This window comes from Mauremys reevesii, linkage group 18, assembly GCF_016161935.1.
Source record: "Mauremys reevesii isolate NIE-2019 linkage group 18, ASM1616193v1, whole genome shotgun sequence".
NCBI classification, from domain to species: Eukaryota; Metazoa; Chordata; order Testudines; family Geoemydidae; genus Mauremys; species Mauremys reevesii.
In genome coordinates this window covers 28,878,874-28,889,861 of record NC_052640.1, presented here as the reverse complement: position 1 = coordinate 28,889,861, position 10,988 = coordinate 28,878,874, and positions in this window count along the sequence as shown.

Here is a 10,988-nt window from a genome sequence, read left to right as displayed (position 1 = left end):
CTATAATATAGAACTAAACTATTGTTTTTTATTTACTTTATATATATATATATGTGTGTGTGTGTAAAATGTTTAAGAAGCTTCATTTAAAATTAAATTAAAATGCAGAGCTCCCCACCCCCGACCCCCCCTGACCAGTGGCCAGGACCGGGGCAGTGTGAGTGCCATAAAAATCAGCTCGCATGCCACCTTCGGCACACGTGCCACAGGTTGCCTACCCCTGCACTAAAATGACTAATCGAGCTTGTATTTGTTCATTTGGATTAAGTCATGTAAAAGAGGGCTAGAAACCAGCCCTGGGCCCCCTGACAACAATTAAAGACACATCCCTATCAGATAGCACCCTGCCGCACCACAGCATGTGGTATCATCCCCGCCAATCAGTGTAGCAGAAAAATCATCCCTCATTTCACTCTGCCCTGACCTCACTCCTTCAGCTCCCTTCAGAAATGACATCCCACGCGGAGGCGAAAGGAGGGTGTGTAAACTATTGTTGTGACTTTTGTGCCAGGCTGGTCGTGGTTTAGGGCTGGCCAGACTGATCAAGCAATTGGGAGAGGGCAGGACTGTCAAAATGTCATAGTTTGTTTTTAAGGTGAGATGGGACCATCATGATCACCTAGTCTGACCTTCTATATAACAAAGGCCAGAGAATTTAACTCTTTGATTTCTGCATCAAAAGGCCATAACGTCTGGTTGAGATTGACTATCTTTCTCAGAATATATGGTCTATCTCTAAATAAAGACTTCATGTGATGAGAACCCACATGTTCCTAGATAAATTGTTCCAATGGTGAATTACCTTCCTTGTTAAAAATGTGCAGTTTGAACTTGCTTAGGTTCAACTTCTACCTATTGGACCCAGTTATGGATTTGTCTGGTAAATTAAAGAACCTTCTGACAGAAATCTTCTTATGTACTGCAAGCATTGCACTGCGATGCCATGTTCAGTTGGTTTCCACCAAATACTTTTCCAAGTCACTCATTTCTAAGATACCGTTTCTCATCCTGTAAATATGACCTACGTTCTTTGTCCTTAGATGTATGACTCTCCATTTGGGTGTGTTAACTTGCATATGGTTTGACTGAACCCTGTTGAATCAGTGCGCAGTGAATGCACAGCTTGTTGTTCTGAGTGAGATTTGCACTTTCCACACTGGGGTAGAGACTTTACGTGAAGCTTTAAGTGTGGTAGCTGTCAAAGAGAAGGTTACGAGTTTGTTATTTTCTGTTTGCTTATTTTGGCAAAGGGAAGCAGGAAGAGAAAAAGCAGAAAGATGAGCGAGAGTGATGCAGTTGCAAAGTTAGCACTGTACAGACTACAGCGGCAGAAAAGAGAGACTATGAACATCCGTTGAGAATGAAAGAACTGGAAATCATAGAATCATAGAATATCAGGGTTGGAAGGGACCTCAGGAGGTATCTAGTCCAACCCCCTGCTCAAAGCAGGACCAATTCCCAACTAAATCATCCCAGTCAGGGCTTTGTCAAGCCTGACCTTAAAAACCTCTAAGGAAGGAGATTCCACTACCTCCCTAGGTAACCCATTCCAGTGCTTCACCACCCTACTAGTGAAATAGTGTTTCCTAATATCCAACCTAAACCTCCCCCACTGCAACTTGAGACCATTACTCCTTGTTCTGTCATCTTCTACCACTGAGAACATTCTAGATCCATCCTCTTTGGAACCCCCTTTCAGGTAGTTGAAAGCAGCTATAAAATCCCCCCTCATTCTTCTCTTCTGTAGACTAAACAACCCCAGTTCCCTCAGCCTCTCCTCATAAATCATGTGCTCCAGCCCCCTAATTATTTTTGTTGCCCTCCGCTGGACTCTTTCCAATTTTTCCACATCCTTCTTGTAGTGTGGGGCCCAGAACTGGACACAGTACTCCAGATGAGGCCTCACCAATGTCGAATAGAGGGGAATTATCACATCCCTTGATCTGCTGGCAATGCCCCTACTTATACAGCCCAAAATGTTGTTAGCCTTCTTGGCAACAAGGACACACTGCTGACTCATATCCAGCTTCTCGTCCACTGTAACCCCTAGGTCCTTTTCTGCAGAACTGCCTCCTAGCCATTCAGTCCCTAGTCTGTAGCAGTGCATGGGATTCTTCCGTCCTAAGTGCAGGACTCTGCACTTGTCCTTGTTGAACCTCATCAGGTTTCTTTTGGCCCAGTCCTCTAATTTGTCTAGGTCCCTCTGTATCCTATCCCTACCCTCCAGCGTATCTACCACTCCTCCAAGTTTAGTATCAGAGGCCCAGAAGCAAGCTGAGGAGTTAGCACAGCAGCAGGTCCTAGAGCTGCAAGCCACAGAAGCTGAGGAAAAGGAAAAAGAGCAGAGACACCAATTGAACTTGCTAGAAAAGCAGAACCAGAACCCTCCCACCCCACTGATTCCCACCTCTCCAAAAACCCACAGATGGGGACAACTGTGTCCTGCATAGAACGAGACAGACGATATCACAGAATATAGAACAGAGTCCCCACCCGGATTGCAAAGTTAACTGTACAGCTCTGAATATAGTCAAAGAAATGCTAATTCAGGATGCTTTAGATTACTGTACATTTAAAAAACCCAACATTTTGAAACGATTTCAGATTACCCCTGAAACATAGAGGGTGAAATGTAGAAATCTTTAAAGGGATGCTGGTATGAGTAATGGGGACTATGTAAACAGGATGAAAGACTAATGGGGAAATGGGTGAGCAGAAAAGGTATTTACAGTTTTGAACAAATGTTTGACCTTGTTGCTCAGGAGCATTTTCTAAGCATATGTAAAGATGATGTGAAATCGTGACTATGGGATAAAAATGTGAGAACTATGGATGAGATGGCAGCTCTAGCTGATGCCTTTGAGCACACCCAGGCATCTATTGAGCGTAAACCACAGAAAGAGGGGTTTAATCCTGGTGGGAAGCAGGGTTCCCATTTTACCCCTGGGGAAAAATGAGAGTGGCTGGGAGTCTGGGCACTCACCTCCCCAAAACCATTCCTCTAATCTCCATTCCAAACCTTCTGTAAAAACAGAAGAGCTAAAAAGGTGCTGTCACTGTAATTCCACTGATCACCTGAGGAATAAATGGCCTGTGCTGGGAGGAAGCAAATAGCCCATGTTAACACTGCTGTTCTCGGCACAGAAGCCTCTCAGGTGCCTGACACTTATACTGGTTTTGTGGGATTAGCATCTGCAGAACCAGACATGGCGCACATAACGTTTAAGATGAATGGCAGGGAATACTTAGGATGGGCAGATAGAGGTGCAGAGAATTCTGTGGTTAAGCAGAGTGTAATTCAAGAAGGTAACAGACCACCGGGACAAAGGGCAGAGCTTTTATTAGTAGGAAATTTCAGGATTTTTGTGCCTTTGGACAAAATGCACATAGAAACTGATGGTTTAGAAAGTGAATTAAAGGTGGGAGTGGTGGACAACTCCCCATTAACATGCTTATTGGAAATGATTTTTTCCATGTAGCTCAGGCTATTAAAGTATTTGTCTGCAGCAAGAAGGAGTATTGTGCTGGGATCCCAGAGGTGCTGGCAGGGGCAAGAAGGGGTAAGATGGTGGTGGACTCATAGAGGTGTTGGCATGATGTGTAAGGAAGGTGGGTACTGCCTCACTCCACTCGCTGGTCACAGTGGTGAAGGATGAGGAGAGGCATGTCTCATTCCCCTGCAGCTTGCTTTGTAAAATGTTAATAATGCAATATATTAAACTTTGAGCATGGGCCAGATGTGAGCTCTATTCGGCACTAGACCAAGAATGGGCATGCAGCAAAACTGGCTTCAAACTCCTGCAGAGTGAATGAAAGAAGCAAGCAGAGCTGGCTGAAAAATGCAGACCAGCTCTGTAAACAAGTTCCCTTCAGCTCCAGTGGCCAATGGTCTGACCATCTGGGAAACTACTCAGCTGTGACCTCTTTAAGGCATATGGCTTGAGAGGTACTGCCCAGAGATCAAACTGCTCAGAAGGGGGTTGTGTATCCAGGCAGCCTCCCTGTCTCATCTCCCTCTTTAGCTGCTAGTAATTTCATAACGAAGAGCCTTTATACTGTGTCTAGGTGCATCTCTCTGTACTAGGGACGGGAAAGTAGATTTTTGGAGAGAGAGGAAATGTCCCCACCAGCTGCTGAACTCAGGAACAAACATCCGCCTTGTTCAGAGAAGCCCTCTAGAGGTGATCCCGGCAATTACAGACCGGTAAGTCTAACGTCAGTACCAGGCAAATTAGCAGAAACAATAGTAAAGAATAAAATTGTCAGACACATAGAAGACATAAATTGTTGGGCAAAAGTCAACATGGTTTCTGTAAAAGGAAATTGTGTCTTACTATCTATTAGAGTTCTTTGAAAGAGTCAACAAACATGTGGACAAGGGGGATTCAGTGGACGTAGTGGACTTAGATTTCGAGAAAGCCTTTGACAAGGTCCCTTGCCAAAGGCTCTTACATAAATTAAGTTGTCATGGGATAAGAGAGAAGATCCCTTCATGGATTGAGAACTGGTTAAAAGACAGGGAACGAAGGGTAGGAATTAATGGTAAATTCTCAGAATGGGGAAGGGTAACTAGTGGTGTTCCTCAAGGGTCAGTCCTAGGACCAATCCTATTCAACTTATTCATAAATGATCTGGAGAAAGGGGTAAACAGTGAGGTGGCAAAGTTTGCAGACGATACTAAGCTGCTCAAGATAGGTAAGACCAAAGCAGACTGTGAAGAACTTCAAAAAGATCTCACAAAACTAAGTGATTGGGCAACAAAATGGCAAATGAAATTTAATGTGGATAAATGTAAAGTAATGCACATTGGAAAAAATAACCCCAACTATACATACAATATGATGGGGGGCTAATTTAGCTACAACTAATCAGGAAAGATCTTGGACTCATGTTGGATAGTCAGGGCCGTCCTTACCCATATACAAAGTACACAGCTGCGTGCTGCTCCAGCCCCTGCTCCAGCTCTTCCCCAGGGCCCCCGCCCCGCCCCTTCCTTGCCCCAGCCCTGCCTCTTCCAGCCCCACCCCCACTCCCCTGAGGATTCTGCAGTAGGGCCGGAGCTGCACTCGCTGGCGGTGGGAGTGCAGCAACCCAGCCCCAGCCGTGCTGCTGGTGAGTGCTGGGGGGTGGTTCCCCCTGCCCCCCAAGCCAGCTCAGCCCCCCCATGGAGGCCTGAGGTCCGCTCCCCCCCACAGAGGCCTGGGTTCCCCCCCCCACCGCAGGGGGGCTGTGTAGTGCCCCAGAATAGCTAGGGACGGCCCTGGGGATAGTTCTCTGAAGACGTCTATGCAGTGTGCAGCGGCAGTCAAAAAAGCCAACAGGATGTTGGGATCATTAAAAAAGGGATATAAAAGCATAGAATCTTAGATTTTAAGGTTAGAAGGGACCATTATGATCGTCTCTGACCGCCTGCACAACGCAGGCCACAGAATCTCACTCACCCACTCCTGTAACACACCCCTAACCTATGTCTGAGCTATTGAAGTCCTCAAATCATGGTTTAAAGACTTCAAGATGCAGAGAATCCTCCAGCAAGTGACCCATGCCCCATGCTGCAGAGGAAGAAATAAGACAGAGAATATCTTATTGCCCTTATAGAAATCCATAGTATGCCCACATCTTGAATACTGTGTACAGATGTGGTCTCCTCATCTCAAAAAAGATACACTGGCATTAGAAAAGGTTCAGTGAAGGGCAACTAAAATGATTAGGGGGTTGGAACGGGTCCCATATGAGGAGAGATTAAAGAGGCCAGGGCTTTTCAGCTTGGAAAAGAAGAGCCTAAGGGGAGATGTGATAGAGGTATATAAAATCATGAGTGATGTGGAGAAAGTGAACAAGGAAAAGTTATTTACTTGTTCCCATAATATAAGAACTAGGGACCACCACATGAAATTAATGAGCAGCAGGTTTAAAACAAATAAAAGGAGGTTCTTCTTCACGCAGCGCACAGTCAACCTGTGGAACTCCTTGCCTGAGGAGGTTGTGAAGGCTGGGACTATAACAGGGTTTAAAAGAGAACTGGATACATTCATGGAGGTTAGGTCCATTAATGGCTATTAGCCAGGACGGGTAAGGAATGGTGTCCCTAGCCTCTGTTCGTCAGAGGATGGAGATGGATGGAAGGAGAGAGATCACTTGATCATTGGCTGTTAGGTTCACTCCCTCTGGGGCACCTGGCATTGGCCACTGTCAGCAGACAGGATACTGGGCTGGATGGACCTTTGGTCTGACCCAGTCTGGCCATTCTCATGTTCTTATGAGGGGAAAGCTGGTACGGGCTCTGCTCGGGTAGGACTTTGTCACAGAATTTGGCTTTTTCCTTTGAACTGTTAGGACTGTAGGGGGTTCAGGACATGTGGTTTTGTGGCTCTTGCCCCAGAGTTTCACCTGGCATTGCAGGCTCAGGGAAAGCCCCACACTTCCCAGGACACTGTTAGCGGCACCTCTGGACCTGGAGCCACTATTAGGTGCTGCAATGGAGGAGCTAGAGTCTTTCCCCCCATCAGCAGGAGCGGGGAGGAGGAGGTGTAAGGTAGATGAGTCCCTGGTGCTTGCTTGCGGTAGCTTAAGAGCACCAGCCAGTGGGAGTAGTAGAATCCACCCAAGAAGAGAAGCCGCCCAGGAATTCACCAGCCCACCCTAGCGAGGGACCTGAGATCCCAACCCCTACTACCCTGCCTCCCAAAGCTCTGCCAGTGCACCCCAACCACCCTGCCTTCCCAACCCTGCCAGTGGTCCCCTGCACCCACAGCTCAGACAATGCAGCCCAGCCCAGTCCAGGCACAAAGCCTGCACACATGAGCTCTGTTGGGCAGGGGCTGTCTCTGCTATGCCATGCCAGCTGTAGTGAAGGTTGCATCACAACTTCTGTCTGAAGATCTACATTTTTAAGTCCTCTAAAACTGACATGCTTAGTCAGATTTCTTTGAAATTTGATGTGCCTCAGGAGGGTGCAGGGTAGGGTTAATGAGCCAAATTTGAGGTCATTTGAGGTAGGGGTTGTGGAGATATAAGCTTGAAATAACTAACCATTTTTCAAAAAGTTTCCTGGCTGCGGGATTTTCTTTTTTTATTTTTGCATGGAGCTAGACTCCAACTACTGCTGTGATGCGGGTGAGAAAGGGTTCAATCCAAGGTAGTGCAGAGCACCCATTAAATGTTTGCAGATCCACACTGAGACTGTTATTTGAGCATGTGATCACGTCTTCGCTTGCATAGCTGTGCAGTCTGGGAGGATCGCAGTACACATGCGCTAATAAAGGGCAAAAAACGAGGGTTTCTAGGCCAGTGGTTCTCAAATGGGGGTCCTTAGAGACTGCACAGGGGGTGTGCAAAATATTACAAGTAGAGACAACACATGGGGGGGCACCTGAGGTCATGTGGACCCCAAATTTCTGCCTTTCATTGATGGAGGAACGTTCAGGGGAGCAAGCAGCCATTCTCAACCCCTGACTTCACTTCAGCGGGCCACCCAGCCTGTCTGGCTTGGGGGTGCAACCAAAAATTGCAGTCACTGCAGACGAGAGCTCTCCCCTGCCATCAGAAGGGGTTGCCTGACCGCCAATGACTCCATGACCCGGCAGCAGCTAGCCAAGGAGACACACCGCTGCTCTGCCTATCAGCTCTTCAGGGAGCAGAGCCACGTGGAAGGCAGAAATCTGTGGGGAGGGGCCTGTGACCCCATATACCCACCCCCCACGCATCACCTCTGGATAGACTCTGCAGTAAGAAGCAGGCACACCCATTTCACTGATATCTGCAAATACTTTTATACCCTTTTTCTTAACGCATTACTAACAGGATGTTTCTATGAATTACACGTACATTTTTGTCAGTCAGTTTCTTAGTTGAGGGGTCTGTGATTGACATTGTGTTTGAAAAGGAATCCGTCAACAAAGCAGTTCGAGAACCTCTGGTCTAGGTCCCCACGTCATGCTGGCTTGGGTACGCGGAGGGAATGTTCTGAGGCCAGTGCACCTGTGAATAGCCTGCCACTGATGTTTTCTAGTCTGAACCTTTATACACTTGTGTAATAGAGATTTAATAAGTCCTGTTGCTTGCTACAAGTTTTCTGTTTGTTTTTTATCTTATCGAGAGGTTTGCTGTGGACACAGCAGACTAGTCGGCAGCTGATCTAACCTAAGTTGTTATGTCAGGTGAGGAGGAGCTGTGGCCAGAAGACTGGGCGGAGTGAGTTGGGGGGACAGAGAGAGGATTGCACCTGCAGAGGGGCTGGGAAATGAGGATGGGTGGTAGTAAACCCTGGATTTACTGTTTGAGAAATTCTGTATTTTACCAGCCCCTGAGGGAAGAGGTGGGAGGAGGGGCTAGTTCCTGATCTTGGGGCAGATTAATGTGGTGTTTCCAAAGATTCAGTGTGAAGGCTTGGAACTGACAGCACCGGTACCTTGACATGACTGCTGAGGGAAGAGAAATATGGGCGCTGCCAGGGTTGCTACAACATGTGAATGCTGGGCAAATCTTGGATCACATGGTAGCAGAAGTTTGCGGGAGAGCAAAGTGTTCACCATGGCATGGGGACTGCTGACCCCAGGCTGCTTTGGGTGGTGAGAGATGGTCTGCATTGGCATTGTGTCTTGCCCACGCTGCAGCATCTCACCACTGACCTAAAAGGTTACGATCTACTGGAAACTGTGGTGAGTCACTCAGGTGGAAATAATCTGGGTGTTATTCCTGTGGTACGCTTCATACAATACAACGTATGAGAGCAGGTTTGGTCCACCTTAGAGATGTGTGTCCAGGAGCTCTTACCAGCAACAGTTCTTTTCCTGTTTAGAAAATAAAGCTAGAAAACAAAATTTCAGTGGCAAAGAACTATGTTAACACAGAATTAAGTTTGCTTGGTGGCAGGTTGTCCCCTTGCAGAATGCTGAGTTAAGCAAAACTCGGACTTCTGAGAACCAGGAAATGCACAGTTAAGGTTGCCCATGAAACCTTAATTCTGCCCTCTTTCAGCAATGCTCCAATACAGCCTATTAACACACACACACCTTCCCTCTGCTAACCCCACAGTTGCTGAAATCTACAGGCTCTTCAGCTCCTTTTACAGCCCATTCACTCTCACCCACAGGATTCCATCAAATGTCAAAAAGGAGAGGGGAATAAACGTTGCCAACACTACATCTTGTTCCCCTGGAGCTCACAGTAGCCAATGAGAATTAGAATCATAGAATATCAGGGTTAATTATTTGCATGCACTCCAGGTGCAGTTAGTGTGGTAGGTGTACCTATGCTAAATGGTGCAGGCAGTAGTTGGGCCTGCTTGATAAAGGTATGTTTGTAATCTGAGAACATGTGTGGATTACTTTGAGGTGGGTGACAGAGCTGTGATTATCAGGTGAGGGGATCTATATGTTGTACCCTCTAATGTGTCTGAGCAAAGAGAAGAGCTGTATGTGGGCCTTCAGGCTCCAATATGCATTATGTCAGTGCAGAATTGTGTACATTGTATAATATGACCAGGGCACAGGGATTTTATTATCAAGGGTATTGGCAATGTGAACTGGGTTATAAGAGTAGTCGAATCATTTGTTATCTGCCTGCATTCTAGGTACAATGAGTGTGGTTGGTATCAGGTGTAACGGTACTAAATAGTGGAGGCAGTGGTTAGATCTGCTACTCCTGGGGGAATTTTGTGCCACTGCACATGCATAGAATTCATGTCTCCTACAGATTTATTTACTTCCCCACAGAAAAATGAGTTTCTGACAGAGAAGCTGCAAGAGCAGTCATACACCACTCCCTAACTATGCAGATACATTGTTTCAGGCACCCAGAGCAGCTGGTGGAGAGGTAAATCACTGCAGGGCTGGGGACACTCCAGTCAGTAGCTCCTACCCTGAACCAGGATCAGCTGCTAGGCCCAGCTGGGCTGGAAGCAGGAGAGGACAGGACTTCCTCTTCCCCTGCAAGGAGTGGCTGGGGCTGTCAGACCCACCCCTAGAAACCTCCCCCAGCTGCAAGTTCAGCATCCTCCCCTGCTTCCTGCCCCCATTGTGCCTCAGGTGTGGGGAGAGGGGTCACTGAGTCCATGTCCCCAGCTGCGGGGGGGAAGAGAAAGGAGGCTCAGAGTGATCTCCCAACTTTGTGGAGCTAGTGGCCTCTGCTCCAGTACCAGAGGACTCAGACCCATGTCTCTGCAGGGCTGTGGCAGCCATTACTTGTAGGCTGTCTGGAGCAGCCACAGGAAGATTAAGCTCTTTCAGTCGATAGTCCTGGCAGTATGTCTCTCTCCTGAACCAGGTTGCTCCTGATCACAGTGATTTTCTGCACCAGTATCTCTCCATGGAGGGAGCTCCTTACCCTTTACTCTGACAACCCTATGCTTACAGTCTGGCTGTGCCATGGCAGCCTTTACAAATCCTGTATAAGTGGCAACGGTGTGAGGTGCCTTTCTGCCCTGGGTAGCAGCATTCCCACTCAGCACAGGGCATTTATTCCTCAGGTGCTCAGTGGAATTACAAATGATAACAGCTCCTGCTGTCTTCAGGAGATTTGGGATGAGGACTAGGAGTGAATTTAGGGAGGTGAATGCCCAGCCTCCCATCCACCCTCCTCCTTCCCAGGGGAAGAACAGGGACCTGGCTTCCCACCAAACTTTAACGCCTCTGCCAGTGATTTATTCCTGCTGGGTACTTGAGATTGCTCAAAATTTATCTGCAAGAGTGGCAAGTTCTTAGACTGTCTCTACCTTTTTAAGCCCATAAACACTGTTTCATAGCACTAGACATATTCAGGAACTGTTCCTGAGCGACCAAATCACACATTCCTTCAAAGCTTATACTACCTTTTCCCCAACCCACTAATCCAGTAGCTCTCTCATGTGGTTCACATAAGCCACATTATGTAACCCAGCCCCTCTCTTAAAGGTTCTAAAATTTTACTCAGTAAGTTTCAGGTGTAATCTGAAATGGTTTCAAAACCACGTCCTTACATTTACCATAATTCACCAATTAGCATCTTAT